General features: G+C 40.2%; 1 protein-coding gene across 4 annotated transcripts in view; it reads right to left on the bottom strand.

The window, feature by feature from the left end:
• Window positions 1-16,373, bottom strand: part of AGPAT4 (1-acylglycerol-3-phosphate O-acyltransferase 4) — a 79,984-nt gene that overhangs the window by 44,632 nt on the left and 18,979 nt on the right. Inside the window, exon 2 of one of the 4 annotated variants that reach the window (XM_055714129.1) lies at window positions 12,167-12,239. The exons of the other annotated variants lie outside the window; for them this stretch is intronic. The gene's annotated coding sequence lies outside the window, so the exon portion shown is untranslated. The remainder of the gene's footprint in view (window positions 1-12,166; window positions 12,240-16,373) is intronic. 4 annotated transcript variants of the gene reach the window in all.

The raw sequence follows: 16,373 nt of genomic DNA, 5'->3' as shown, positions 1-16,373 counted from the left end.
ATGTACAAACAGAGGAAAGAAATGCAAGTAACTGCCGATGCAAACACAAGCAAAAAACTCACTAGGTAACAAGATGAAAAAATTACAACTACTGTTAAAACACAGGAGTCACCAGATGGGCACAGTCAGTTAAAGAATTTTACCAGTTTTGACCAGGATTTCAGTGATCAGAAAGAAACATCTGATACATCTGTAAACTTTTGCATGGTACGGGCCGAAAAAGAATCCACCTTCTAGTACAAAAAAGGCTAGGAGAGACAGAGTGGAAGTGCCAGTCAGGACTGCAATCTAAGTTTTAAACAAAGTAGAGTATTACTTCTTGTTCATCAGTAACTGAGGCCCTGGCATTTCTTTCTGTGAAAAGACAGCATGAGTAAGCCAGGTTGGTTTGGATTTCAGTGAATGGGAGAGTAGGGGAATGGATGGATAAATTTGTTCCACTGGGACAGACCCAGAATTCTGTTGGATGACCCCCATACTTCATCTGATTACAGAAGGAACTTTTTTTTTCCCCATATTATTTGAGAAAAACGTATGTTATGGGTTAACCCTGGTCAGCAGCTAAGCAAAGCTGTGCTTCTGTGAGCCACTTACCTCCCCCATCCCCAGGGGGCCAGGAAGAGACTATGAAGAGCAGAAGCAAGAAAACTCATGGGTTGATATAAAGACAGTTTAATAAGCAACGGAAAGAACAAGAAGGAGGAGAAACCCAAAAGAAGTGACACAAAAGCAATCACCTACCACAAGCAGAAAGACGCCCAACCTGTCTCAAGGTAATGGCTGCCTTCCAATAAACAGCCCTCCCCTCATTTTTTCTTTCCGAGCATAACGTTACATGGCATGGAATATGTCCTCGGTCAGTTTGGGTCAGCTTTCCTGGTTGCATCCCCTCCCAAGGGAAAAGAGAAAGCCTTGAAGCTGTGCAAGCACTGTTCAGCAACAGCCAAAAAACTGGCGTGTTACCAACACTGTTTTAGTTACAAATGCAAAACACAGCACCATACAGGCTATCACAAAAAAAGACAAATTAAAAAAAAAATATCTGTACCAGCTAGACCCAGTACCACTGTAAAGAACTCGGCCTTTATGATTAAATTCTGGTTTCTGAATGGTGAGCAGACTAATGACTAAGGCTGCTAACTGTTAAGAATGACTAATGATTCAGTCATTCTTAACCAGGATGAGAGAAATTTTAGATAAGCAAGAGCGTCCCAACAACAAAACATTTTTACATCAGCAGTATCACCAAAGAGAAAGCAACAAGGAAGGGAAGCTGTATGGAAATAAAAAAGATAATGCAAAACTCAATCTAATTAATTTAAAGTCAGGTAGACCCAGATTACCTCCCAAAATACTGAATCAGAGGTGAAATGGAACTATGTTTTTAAAAACAGCAAAGAGTAGAAACATACCAGTAAAACTGATGAGTTGATAAATGATCAGAGTAACTACAGCCATAGTAATCAGGCCTCAGTACTACATGGGAACAAAACCGTAACAAACAAACAAGAAGATATGTCTGCAAGAGTTGGAATTCAGGAAAACAATCCCTCTGTAATTTTTCAGAGGAAGGTCTGTATGTCATTATCTAATAACTCTGATTTTATAGACAAAAAAGAGATTTCAAATCTAATGCACCAGGCTACACTAAACCATTCATATGGTACAATAAAAGAAATTGCTATTAAACAAAAGGAAAAATGAAGATTAGTAAACATCTGTAAAGGAGAAGTAAACTAAAAAGTGCATTTATCTGTTTTTGTTGCCTTTTGGTCAATCTGAATAAAGAAACATCTCCTCCAAGTGTTCCTGACACCTAAAACATTCAATGCAAATTAATAAATTTTATAGCTAATACAAAATCAGAACACACTTTAAGAATCAGATGACCTTGAGAGGTAAGGTAACAGAAATGGAATTAATTTTGATACGACTAATCACTGCATGATGCCTTGCAGAACTCATAAAATAGAGCCTCATAATTTGGAAACGACAGGGGAGAGAATGCCACTGAAAGTTTCTGCTCTGTTTGTATTATGAAGCTTTAAGAAGGAAAAAGATAGCATTAGGATGTTTGTTCTTGGAGAGAAAGGGAATAACACATTGCATCACTGAGAGAAACTGTGGGCCAGCACATCAGTACCAGGCATCCATTCTCAGGAAGGAAAAGCTGAAACAAAGCAGGATGCAGACCAGGGCTATCAGGATGTCTGGGAAATAGAAGAGCTTGGCTCACTCAAGCTATCAAAAAATGCTGAAAGAGGATTGTGTTGCTTCCCACAAATATGGCTTAAGGATGCAGGAGGTTAACAGCGCAGAAAAAGAAAAATTTAAGCTAAATACCACTAGCACAAGAACAACCATGTCAAAAGCGACTGAAAACATATTCTGAGGCTTCTTCTAATTACTTTGGCAGATTAAAAATATTCAACAGCTTTATAAACTGAACAAGATTTATCTTAAAAAGAGTATATTATACTGCTGCTAGAAACAGTACGAATCTACTTCTATGATGCAGGAGCTCCTTTCTAGTACCATTTCCTGTCATTGAGGGGGAGAAGAGTGTGATTTTCCAAACGGACTGTCTTACGGACCAATGTCTCCTCGCTTCCATTGCTGCTTGAAAAACACACAGCAGAGCTACACTACCACAGGCTACAATGAGTATTCACTGGGCAAGAAGGAAGTCACTATCTTGGAGCAATGGCTTGCAAAGGCTTCTGTTTAAGCAGGGTTGCACCAGCCAGGAACCTTTCCCAAAAGACTACTCAGCTGAAAATCACCTTCTGGGGCCGGGGTGGGGAGGGGAGGCAGGATCTGAAAATTCAAGTACACACAAAAGCAACTGAACTAAGTTAATAGATATCATAGCCCTAACTTGTATTTATTCTATCACAGTCAACTTTTGATACAATGAATCACTACATTTCCTTAATTAATAAGGTGATCAACATTGCCCATACTTAGGGACCCATAGTTTCACTCAGAAACACAGCTTACACACTCATGTGACTTTTTTTGCCATATGTATTTCTTTTATGTACTAATTAGATCATCTAAAGATTAGGAAAGTTTTTTGACTCTTAAGTGAATCTTTCATGTTTAATCCAGATATTTAGGAAAAATCCCCACTATTTTCACATAATTTCTTTCCTTCTAGCATGTATTCTTAGAACAGTTTAATTTCTACATATAGCAAGTTTATCCTCTTTTGTTTGATTTGAAACTAAAATTTGGACTTGGGAAAGAAACTATTTCAGAACAAAATGGCACATCAAGAGAGAAAAACCCATTATTTTTGTTGCTCTAAATTCATGCCATCAACACGTTTAATGAGTGAGGATGTGAATTTATCTCAGAGAAAAATGACTGATGATAAAAGAGACTACCAGTTGCGAAAGAAAGCATTCTCTAGCACAAATTGGAAGAAAAGTTAATTTAATTAGGAAACCGAGCAAAAGGTAATTTAAATCCTTAGAAAATCTGCTGTGCTTTTAAATAAAGCCTTGTTACTAAGAGTTACATTTCAGAGAGGTGTAAACACATAAAAAGAAGTAAGTACAATCTCTGCAGAACAGCAGAACAAGAAAACTAGGGGTAATGGTACCTAAGGTTCTGTACTTTTCCAATAATGTTTGTGTTTGGCTTTTGATTTCAGGTAACTAGCACACTCATAAGAAATACCCACATATTATCAGAAATAATATGCTACAAAATTTATTTTTAGACAAGTCAAGGCAGATAATATCTACTTAGACTTCTTAGGCACAAGATATTCTATCTGCATTTCAGGACTGGAAACAAAAAGCTGACCAAGTACCTGTATTAAGTCATCCGAGTTAATGGTGAATGGCCACGGAACCTCTATCACTTTGAGAACATTGTTCAGAACAAAACCATTACTCATTTTTCACTTGCACTCCATGAATTCCCTGTCTCTGTCTGTAGTCTTACAGCATCTCATCACGTGAGGTCTTGAGAGACATGACCATGTCCCAGTGCTTATTTTAGCTTCTTAATCCCGAACAGTGACTTTCACAAAGTGTTCCTTAAAGGGACAATAAGGTCAGAAACTACAGATCAAACAAATGGCTTTCATGAATTAAAAATAAAGTACTACAGATCAAATACACCTATCAAGTACACATAAAGCTGTGATTTTTGTACGGGGTATAGTGTGTAACCCCTCAAGCTGAAGTTATTCAAATATATAAATATATAAAAATCCCCACTTTTTCTTACCAAACAGTGTAATACAACTGGGAAATAGTACACTCTGTTAAGACAGACATACACTCAAAGTATACAACAATATTATACCACAGCTAAGGACACCAGCGCCTCTCAATTCATTTAGTTTGATGGTACTTGCATTGGTATTTCCTCAAAGCTCAAGTGCAGCAGGAAAGTTAGAAAACAAATCCACAGGCAGAACATCACTACCTGCTCAGCCAGCCTGCAGCTCGTGTGCTCCAGCAAGCAAGGTGCAAAGATACCACTACCTCGCCTAATCTCTCACTGCTCAGCCTAAAAGGGTGTCCATAAAATAAGGCACTACTAGCTTCCTGCTTTATAGCCCAGCGGCTCAATGTAATGCTGCAGAAATACTGTGCACAGAGGGAACGAGCTTCTTGCTTTTGCAGGTCTGCTGCAACAGTGTTGTATCTTTAGAATTACTTGCCTTGAATAATTTTCCTAGGACACACAGGTATAGCTTATATGGTATGTGGGAACCTTGCATAATCAGCAGGCTCTGAGTTTATGCTCTTTCACCCAATCTCCAAAAAACCCAGCCTCTGTCAGTTACAAAAGGCAGGCTGTGCTTCTCTGATAACCCGAGACAGTTTCCTGTTCAAAGCTCTGCAAATTATGAAAAGTAACAGCCAGACATACCATTTCAAGTAGGTAGAGGAGGAACAGCTATTGCTTCTTTTAAAAGGCACAACCTGACCTGTCACAGCAGCAGCAAAATAAAGACTTATCATACAAACAAGGCATGGATGTCTAAGAAGTAAAGAGGTATCACAAGATCAGATGCATATGCACTATTGACATTTCTTTCAACTTTATCACAAGGATTTCTAGCACAACAGAATCACAGAAAAAAAAGGAAAAAAAAAAGGATTTCTAGCACAACAGAATCACAGAAAAAAAAAAAAAGAAAAAAAACAGGAAAAACTTCAAGATTTAAGAATAGGATACAATATTACACAAAGTATATCAGGCACCAGAATTTTCTCCCATGACAAACTGATCAAAACTGTACAGAAATCACAGAACACAGAAGGCAGAAGAATTGCAAGAGTCAGTGATTTCCTTGAACTTAGCTAGAAAATTCCTTTCGGAATTATCTTTACCACCTTTGTTGACCCAATTTTCTCAAAATTAAAAGATCCACAGAAACCATGTGACTCACTGACTTGGATGCAGTGTTTTATCAGCTTGCAAGGTGATGGAGACAAAGTTATCCTCTTCCCTCTAGGCCATACACACTACTGATTTACAACTGACTGAAGTACTGAAATACTCTGCTTTAACTCATGCATGCTGACATTTCCTCTTTGCATTAGGAAGACTTACAGCTTTTTAAGATCACCCCTCCTTCGTGATGGTCACCTGGCCTTCTCACAGGACTTCAGCCACTTGAAATTAAGACAAGCACAGCAACCAGGACTGGTGCTATATCAGACCCACCAAGGGCAGGCTGCAGAGCTGTTAGGTTGCCAGCTGACACTGTGCCTGAGGTCTCAGAGGTTCTATGCAGGCCATTCGGATCGTCTCTGAAAGTCTCAGCCTAAAAAGCTGGAAAGCCAGTGCAAATAAATACTATTTAGCATTTGAACTTGCCAACCTTATTTGAAGGTTTAGACAATAACCTCCCTGTGTTACCAACACTGCTGCTTCATTGTCTTTGCAACAGCTTACACCACAACAGAACCAAGAAAAAGGGACAGGAAGAACCTAGATACTCCAGCCCTCTCATTATGGGCCTGTTACTTGAAACCTGTGTAATTTTTACCAGTTCAGATCTTTCTCCAACTGGAATTGTCATGCACCCTGACAGCAGTGGAAGAAGCAATGTCAGCAAGTTCAGCTGAAGGACAGCAATCACTCGATGACCCAGGTTGCTGTGAGCATCACCCCTTTCGATTTTTTTCTGGCTGCTGAGGGTGTGACTGAGAAGCTTGCAAAAAAAACAGCATGGGAGCAGAGGACAACGCTCCAGCCAGATGGGATGCAAAGGCTCCTTCAACAGCCTGGATCTGCAGGATGAAGCTTCCATAGGGAAAAACTCAACCCAGAGTCCCCCAAATCCAGGTCCAACAGCACATCATATCTGCCCTTGATACAGTACAGCAGTGGGCCAAAAAAGCAGATCTTAAAAAACATTCAGCAAGGAACACTTTTGGATTTACGAACTCTGTGCAAAAGGTACATCCTCTTGCAGAGGAAGACGCACAGGAGGGAGTAGAGCTTCTTCTCCAGAGGGTCCAGATCAAGGGGACCACCCCAAACCTGAAAAGGAAGTCTCTCTCTCTGCTCTTAGCTAAGAAAAAATAGCTAAAGAGCAAAGGGAAAAAATCTAAAACATGATTCAAAACTGTTTTAAAAGAACCTTCCATTTTCTAACTGGAGCTGTCCATTTGTAAAGCAAAGCCCACACAACTCAACGATGCATATCGACAGGAAGCAGGATTTCATCTAACATCCCCAGGTGGAGGGCACAAGAGCCCTAGGCTGGCCACAGAGCCCACTGCCTTTGCTCACCTTTTAGATGTAGAAAGCACAGGCAGGGCACGCAGCGCATGGAAACAGTCCCCAGGCAAGCATGCAAGGCAGTGTTCTTCTATATGGCACAGTGCACACACAGGCTGCTGAAAGCTGAGCTCACTGATAACTGCTCCAAGGCATGCTCTATGCAGAGGGAGCCTCTGACTGGCAAAGAATAATATGCTAAAACGAACACTTCAGAAGTGTGTCATTTGGAATATTTATTTGGAATATTAAAGTACAAGCAAACCTTTAAAACAACAACCAACTCCTTCCAACACTTAGTAATTTCGCAACATAACTTCAAGATAAAAATCACAGATTAGGAGAGAGTATGATACAATATATTGTTAAAAACCAGACCAAACCAAAGACTGATGGTATACAGATTCCTGCCTCAAATATGCACCGACATTTACTTAAATTAGCCAGATCCTCGACTGGCATAAAACCAATTATCCTCAACTCCAATGCAGTCACTTACACCATGCTGACTTACATAAAATATGAATTAAACTCATCACACCCATTACAAAGCTAAAGTTTTACCTGTGGTTTGATCTTCCTGGCAATAGAACCTCAATGCTTGCTTAGTCATAGAATTAAAACCTGCATGTACACATGCATGAACTGATTAGTGTAATAAGTGAAAAATATGTTGCTTTATTGAAACATTATGGCTGTAATTCTGAAGGCTGACATTACACAATGATAGTTCTGGTTCTTGCTGTGCCTCAGCTCCATGAACACAATCCATTTCAATTTCTTACAGAATGAAGACAACAAACACTTCATTGATAAAAAGTGTTTCACCCTTTTGATGGAGTGTCATCAATGTTTTCTCAGATATAACATACCAAACAAGATAAAATGACAGTTTAATATGGCCAAGCTTGCATTCCTGTAACACAGCCAAGCTGTAATTGCTTTGGGAACCAAGGTCAGAATCGGATTTAATGCAAGATCCTAAATGCGCAAGCCTTCAACATATCCTGAAAGTTAGAGTATTTCAGATTCTTGTAGGGTCTATGACAGGAACTGAGAACTTGTGGTTAAAACCTGTACGACATTAAGGCATGCCTCTAGTATTTGAGCCAGCAGCTCTGATCTTGGCACAAGCCTTACACAGGACCCTTCCAGTTACTGCATGCGTACTGGAACACCACCTCACTTCTCACCTTCCCCCCAGCTCCCATTTTCATTTTGCCTCCCTTCTCAAAATGCACAGTGATCATTCAAGTTTGACCAAATAGCTTCTCTTTTTCTAACGTAACACACACAAAACGTAAACCACAATTTTTCTTAGCTGAAGTCAGCATACGTATTCTTGAAACAAGAGGTTTCAATTGCTGCTGCCTTCTCCAGTGCAGTCCTGAGCTAGGGGGGTGGAAGAATATGGAAACAAGTTTTGTACATGTCTTTAGCCACTGTTCCTTTTAAACTATCCCCATGTTGAAAGTTAAAAGCAACCCTCCCTTCAGAAAAAAATAGCTGCACACTTCAAAAATTTCATTTCACAGTTTTTTTCTGTCTTTCATCCCTATACAATCTGTCTACAAAACAGCTTCTTCTTTGCAAGTTACACAGCATGTAGAACAAAGCCAGCCTCGCAAGTACAATGGCTTTAACACACATACAGATCTGCAGTAGTCAGTATTTTGAAATGCTCTTTTCAAACCTTTGGGGAAATTAATTATTCAACAGCCACGTGTCAGAGATATTTGTCTCACATTTGAAGGCTCCTCTTATCCTTCTTCCCCAAGGAATTTAGCAATACTCTTTTGTTTCAACAAACCAGCAGTTCCTCGTGCAACAGGACCAGTCAATGCAGATAACAATCAAGCAGGCATTTCCTCCAGTTCTTCAGCCCATCAGGACCACCTCCAAAGGCCAGCACTTGACTCCTTGTTGAAGACCTAACGAGGCACCAAAGAGAGCAGCAGGAACGTACTTCCAACGCTAACACAAGAATTCAGTAAAAGTACCCTTCCAGACCCACAGGTTGGTCCCACAGGTTTCCTCCAGTAATATTTATTTTTCATATCTCAAGAAAGACATCTTACAAAAGTACCCACCTGCTCATATATGAAAGCAGACAACCCTCCTATCACTTTTTTGGTCTTCCATGTTTAAAAATGCAACCATGATTACAGGACTTTTCTACGGCAATAAATCAATGACACAAGCTAGAAATAAAAGACAGACTACAGCAGCCTGACTCTTACCTTTGTATGAAGGTCAGAGACAGCATTATCATTCCCAACCCATCCGGGACAAAGTATTCAATAGTATTTTCAATTTTCTCATACTGTTCACAGGAACCACCTTTGAAAAACAGTCCTGTAGATTACTATGGCACTCCAACATCCTATGTAACACAGGAAGAACCTAGCATACCACTGTTCTTAATAGAGGTCAAAATCCCATATTTCCAACACAGAAAAAGAAATTTTCAAGGACTTATTTACATGGCCTGTATGTCAAGTAGCAGCATGTATCAGGTCGTGTCTTTCACATTAAGTCACTAAGTCCAATAGTGCAACCCACACAGCTTGGGATGCTCCTGGGACACTGTTGCCCTTTTGCTCACCTGCGCTTGCATAATGGTCTATTTATCAACCATCATTTGCTTTCCACATGAAGAAATCTATCACTTCTTACCAGAATAAAGTCTGTCTCAAAGACTCATGGATCTGGGATTCCAGCCTTTCTAATTCTCGCCTGAGAACCGCATGCATCTACAGGAAGCTACAAGCTTTAAATCTCCTTTCGGAAACCCTGAATTTTAGGCATGAAGTAATGCAGATTTCTAGCATCAAGTCAGAGTCTATGAAGACGCAAGGAAGATAAACTCTATGATAAGCTTCAATCTAACCAGAAATTTTCTGAAGTCTTAGTATTTAAAAAGTACTGAAAATGTAGTGCCATACCAAGAGAAAAATGTACTGTGGTCTGAATTTTAAACTCTAGATAAACTAAGAACATCTCAGAACTAAAGAGGTATGTCAGCTATTTTGTCTGTGTGTCTTCCTCCTTCTTTACGTGCAGAAAAGGCAATACTTGGTCAAATATTGACTTTATCAGCTTTAATTGATTTATTTTGGTGGACAGGACAGCTCATTGATAAAAATTCAGCTGAGATCAGTTTGAATTCAATTTCTGGAAATATAACCCAATGCAGCCAATGAAAGCACTTTTCTGAATACTGCAAAGTTAGCATCCTCCTTCCTATCTTCTACCTTTGTACAAAAAACAGCACTACAAAAGGGCACACAGGCCCTTCAGATAAATGGTTCCAGTTTGAAGGAAGTAACAGATTCTTTAGTTCTCCATACCTACATTGCAAATATAGAGTCCTCAGCAAAACAGCAGAGTATTAGCACACTGTTAGATGAGACACCATGAGCTAGGGGAAAAGCCTGGAAAATGTCAGAGAATGGTATGAGTTTGTTTGCTTTAAGAAAAAAAAAAATCCAATAGAAGACTCTCCACAGCATTCAAGTGTGGTACAGGAAAGGAGCTCCTTTACAGCAGCAAAGCTATATTAATGAGAACCCCTGTCAAAAGCCTCACAGCTGCAGATCTCCCACGCTTTCCCAAAAAACAAAGGGTAAGCTTCTTTAGAAGCTGCAGCAAGAAATTAAGTCTGTACAATCACTCGCTATATTTCCTTACCTAACACAGGCAGCATACACATTTACTCATCAAAATCTTTCACTGGCAGTGCATATTGATTCCTGGATTATTTTTTTGTTTGTTTTCACAGAGCCACGTTAAGTACCAATGAGGAGTAAGAAATTTACGTACAATGGAAAATCCCTCATGTATTAAAGCTCACTTGTTTTTTAACTTTCAAAGAAAACCCCACACTCAAGAGATGCTACATACTGGAGATTCAATTTAGAAACACAGCTAAGTGAAATGAAGAATAATCAGACTGAAGGGTATTTCCCACTTCTTTAACACCACAAGAGAAAGGAAATGTTAGTTAGTGACACTCCAATGCAATTTGCTTGAGTACAGAAAAAGCACACAAACGTAAAATACTAATACAAGCGGGCTAACAGAAAAGCAAAACAATCTACCCACAAACAACTGCATTGTAATCTCTTTCTGGTTCCTTGTTTTGTTTCTAACATTCTTTCAGCAAGGACCAAAATGCAACTGGCAAAACAGTAACTGCCTCCCCAAAACCAAGCAGATCAAATAATTGCATTGCATACGTTTCCATTTGGTTTCTAATGCAGAGTTAAATGATTCCTAGTTCTGAGCACGGTGTTGGAAGAAACATGTTTAATCATAGACCATGCCAAGATGGATGGTAAAGGAAATTCAGCAACACATATTTAGACTCCCCAACAAGACCCTGCTACATTGCAACAGTCTCCAAAACGAGAACACAACATAATCCACAAGTAAAAAGCCTTAACCTGAAGACTGCGAACAAGTCACAGGAAATAACCACCCAGCCACAGAGGAGTACCAAGCATGTGCACTCAGAAGATCTTTCATCTCAAGTGTCACACTCAAAAACTTCAAGTACCCACTGAAAGGAAATACTGCTTCCTACTGGTTTGGAAATTTTCCTGCAAAAAGTTAATCAGACACCAGATACTGGACCAGCTGCTGAAATCCTTGCTGCAGGATGAGCCCAAAAACCTTCTCCACAACAACTTGCTGCTACATGACTTTCATGCTTTTGGGAGAGGGAGAATCATGTAGGTTATACACTTTCAGTGATGCACATTGCTCAAAAGGGAGCAGGGAGCTAGAAGATGTAGTCCACCAATAGCAAATGACACAAGACACGCTGCACCTCACTTGGATGTTGTACCAGCAGATCTATTACTCCCCGACCAAACACAGAAGAATTTAAAATTTCCCCAGCAGCTCTGCCTATGGAGGTAGTAGTGTTCTTCCCCAGACAGGGCTGGATTACCACTAGTTTGTTTCTGCTTGTAACTGGTGATGGTGATCAATGAGCTACTCTCTGCATCTTTACAGGAAGGTTACATAGGACAGAGAGGCTATCCTTCAAATTTAGTACGATTTTAGCAATTAAAATCAAGCCTATACCTAAAACAGGGTTTCTACAAATACAGTGTCTCTTAAGAATTTGATCCTCTGACCGTGATGTTGACTTTTAATGAATAAACAACTGTAGCACCAAACTTGTACAAACATTAATGTCTCCATATTCTATGCTATGACTTGGATCATTAAATACCATGTTCCTAAGTTATGTCATGTCAGATGGAAGTACTTTCATACAAACACTCCAGATTTACCCCAATTCAGGGATCTAGGAAGCTTGCTGGCCAGATCTAATGCTTAACAAGAGACGCTAGAAACTTTGTGATGTGAGATGCCAGACACCAAACAGAATGTGATTCACCTTCTATTGCTTCCCTGCCATCCCTCTCTCCAGTCTGCAGGCTATCACCATCACCCTTCTTCAGATCAGGAATCTGAGGCAAAAAAAAAAAAAAAAAAAAAAAAGGAAAATGAAGACAAACAACCTCTACAAATGTTCCAGCAACAGCAAAATAGTATCAGTGACAGCAAAGATGCTCTTTTCATTAAAGATCAGACTACATGCTTCTTTAGCTCTTCAGCAGTCTTGGATACAAAGCATCAGTATCAAAAGCTTTTTTTCACTTCTATTTTCCCAGAAAGTAGCCCCTTCCTCCTAAACTACGAGCTGGTCATTAACAGACCATATCCCTTTTAGGTTGAATCAGGACCTCTGCTAAAGATCATGCATAGATGTCATTCAATGACACCTTCATGAATAGAACAGCACTATGGTCACACAGCGTGCCTGCAGTCAGCACAGCGTCATGGCTGATCCACTAAAGCTCATTGTCAATATCTGAGCCATGACGAAAACTGGGTAACAATGCCTACAAGTGGCATAAAATGAGAGAGACTGAAACTTCGTTAGTTGATACGGCAAGTCAACAGTAGTAGGGAAAATATGGAGGCATTTGCGGTCCCTCCTGCAAGAGGACTTATTTGTAGCGATGAATACAATTCCACTAACACAATCTGGAGGAAAAAAAAAAAGAAAAAAAAAAAAAAAAAGAAAGTTCAAGCTGTGTTGGATGCAGAGAACAAACACATTGTCTTACTCCATAAGCAAAATAATGGAGAACCTGCTGCAGCATTCGGCTCCTTCAGCCTTTCCAAATTGAAGTAGAGAAGTTCAAGGTTTGGTCTGAGTGGGGAACGGTGCAGGTAACTAGCAGGATTGCCGCAAGCACGTAACAGGTATACAAAGGCATTAGGACGCAGGCTGGAGGAAGGCATTAATGAATTAGAGTAAAAGACACTTTAGATAACTTCTACTCTAACAAAACACCTACTTTGTCAAAGTAAAGGAAACAAACTTTTTGAGGGCAAAACTCACTTCAGGGTGATACAATCTACCTGGACCCTTTGGAAGGCATCAAACGGGAAATCAACGATAAAAGCAAATATGATCTACCAGAAGGAAACTGCATATGCTCATATGTGGTCATGCACACACAAGCCTGTGGGACAGTAATTCAAACAACTCAATGCCATCATATGACAAAATACTCAGCAACAAACAGAAAACACTTCAGAATCGCATCAACAAAAAACCCCTTATGTGTTCTGCCGGCTACCCCTAAAATGGATCCTGAATGATCCACCGATAGCATTGTACAGCCTATGACTTGGAAGAGTCAAGAGGTTCATATTTCAGTATTATAGTGTATGTCCCTAAGTCTACTTTGTGCCCCTCCATCCCTAAAAGAATACTCAAACTCCAGAATGCAGCAAGCAAGAGCTGGAAAACACACCAATACAGGCTGCCGTGTGCTTCATATCTTGAAACACTTAACCTACTGATCTCTCAGCATTATTTTGTGAACAAATACTGACACATTTTGTTTACCAACTGATGTGCTTTCTGGAGAGCTACAATCCAGAGAGCTATTTGCAAGACTGCTGACTACTAGTATGTTTTGGGCAAACAAAAAACAAAACCTTGAAGTCATAAAATTTAGATACATGACCCGCTTAAAATTGGAGTGTAGTTTTGCCCTACATTAATGGATATTTTTTTAACACTAAAAGGCAATCTAGCTTTAGAAGCTAACAATAAACTGCTACAGAGTTCATAACTTATACACTATTTTTAAATCAGAGCAATACTCCTGCTGCCCTTTGATGGCTTCAGTAAATCAGAGACTACTTTCTCAGATATTACAGTCCTTGCTAGCAACAAAAGGTGAGATCGCTCCTGTCAGTTTGCTCATTTTTCACTAGAACTTTTTTTATGATGCAGTGTTATGCATGTTACTACGTTACTTCTAAGGAAGGGAAGACAGAGCAAGTCTGAAAATTAAACATTACCAATATGATGACACATACATAAACTCTCCTCTCTGCTCCAAGTATATTTTTGTATTTAACAAAATCTGTGACACACAATATACCCTTATGAATTTTATTTTTGAAAGCAAAAGAATCAGAAGGTTCAATTATATTCATCATTCTAACAAAAGTACATTTTAAAGACTGCTAATCATCAACCTTATTGTACACAGCTCAATGATCAACACTAACGTCTGGAACTTACAAGCAGGGCAACCCCCCAGTTTGACATGCAAACCCCTACTTCAGATTTGCAGTGAACATGGGAGGAAACCTAAGACATACAGAAAAGAGGTATGGCAATGTTTTGTCTGAAGATACCCAAGGTAGCCTAAGTGCTGAGAATAAAACTGCCATGGAGCTCAATGCAAGCTGCAACAAACACCTCACTGCCCAGGTAGGTACTTGGGCACCTCCCTACTCAGATCTCCATGCTACCATAACTATCCTGCCCTCAGCAGCAGAGCTGATCTAGGTTAAAAATAACACAGGCATTTCCCCAGTACACTCAGTTTCTACAGGCATCCACATGGTGTGGCTTGGGAGAAAACAAGAAGGCTAAAGTGATGTTCTAGCTCCTCAAAGGTTCAAATCAACATTTTCTCTTTGTACGACTATCAAATCTGGCCTCTGGTTTTCCCTCATTTGCAGTAAACTTTTCATAGTCTTTACCCATGGCTTCATATGTATGTGGTCTGTAGAACCAAGATAACAAAGGCATACATGAACAAGTAACACTTGAGAACAAGTCATTTTGCAGAGACTGCTTTGAACAACATTGCAAACAGGCTAAGAAAACAGTCCCAAGTGCCTTTGCTACATCTACATTGACAAACGTAACTCAGTTTGCTTTGTAAAATAAAACACTACAGGATTATATTAAGGGCACTGTGGCATACTTTGAATAGTGGGAGACTGCTTCCTCTGCAGTGTAAGAAGGTGGTAGAGGTAAATGGAGGAAGAAAAAGGCCCAGCCTTGCCAGGGCCCTCATGCTTCCCACCTCTTCCCACCTACTCAACTGCACCAGAGGACAGAATTCTCCTCTCTGCCCCAGCACCACCCTGGTATGAACAACAAGCAAAACAGCCATGGACTCCTCCAAACTCCAGGTGGGCAGTGGGTTGCATGCAGGCAAACAAAATAACCTTGAGGATTAACATGGGCCTGATACTACCTGTGGAGTCTTACTTGGATGCCCAGTTCTCACATTGGAAAACCTATAGCTGTACATGGAAGAAATCAACTTTACTGCCTCCTAACAGCCAGCCAAGATGACTAACTGGAAGCAGGTCTCCATTTCTTCTGATTTTATTTCTAGAAAGCTCAGTCCTAGGAAGAATCGGTTTGCATCTTGTTTTTTGCTGCAGTCAGTGAGCAGGTATCAGGGTGCCTCTTCCCATGCAAAGAAAAGCCTTCCCCTCAGAGGGATTTACAAACTGCAGCCCACATAGTGTAACTTTACCCAGAGGTGTAATAACACCCCTTTCATAGCACAAAGACAGGTATTAGTACTACTATAATTTATTTATGAAGGCAGATTAGAAGCTAAGTCAATTGCTTTTAAAGCCCTTATGCACCTGTCCACAGAACTGTGCCATTGTTGGCAGATCTTTTGTTTATGCAAACTTCACCTTGTGCAAAGAGTCAGTGGGAGGCCAGTTTGCCACTCACCCTGAGAGCACAAGGTGGATCTTGGCACAAGGAGAAGCTAATTTTCCCCCAACAGAGTGGTGGCAAGAGGACAAGTTATCAACCTCTGCACTACTCACAGGCAAGTACCTTCCTGAGTAAATACACCCAGCACCACTAAAGAAGTAATTTGTCCTGTATGTGTGCACCCTATTCTCATAGTCTTGGCACATGACAGAGTTCTATCCACCCCAAACAGCCCACAGGAGCTCTGCTCTGCTCACCCTGAGGTAGCACTGCACCAGCCTACCAAGCACAAACAGGTTCAGTTCCCACTGCCCCAGCAGGCTATGCAGCCATGTGCACACACAGCACTAATACCCAAGACAACCTGTTCCCCCTCTGTTAGGCACAACTTTACAAGCTACGGCAGAAAAGCTCTGTGTACCCTTTGTGGTGGTTTGCTGTCCTCAGGTAAGAGGGAAGAGGAAGGTTTATTCCCACCTCTTCCAATTCAGGCATAAATGGCATCCATGAGAACTGTGATGTATTCCACACTAAGTGCTTC

Source organism: Falco cherrug, chromosome 6, assembly GCF_023634085.1.
Source record: "Falco cherrug isolate bFalChe1 chromosome 6, bFalChe1.pri, whole genome shotgun sequence".
Lineage (NCBI taxonomy): Eukaryota > Metazoa > Chordata > Aves > Falconiformes > Falconidae > Falco > Falco cherrug.
Note: the sequence above shows the minus strand (reverse complement) of the source record. Positions and strands in the feature narration are given on the sequence as shown.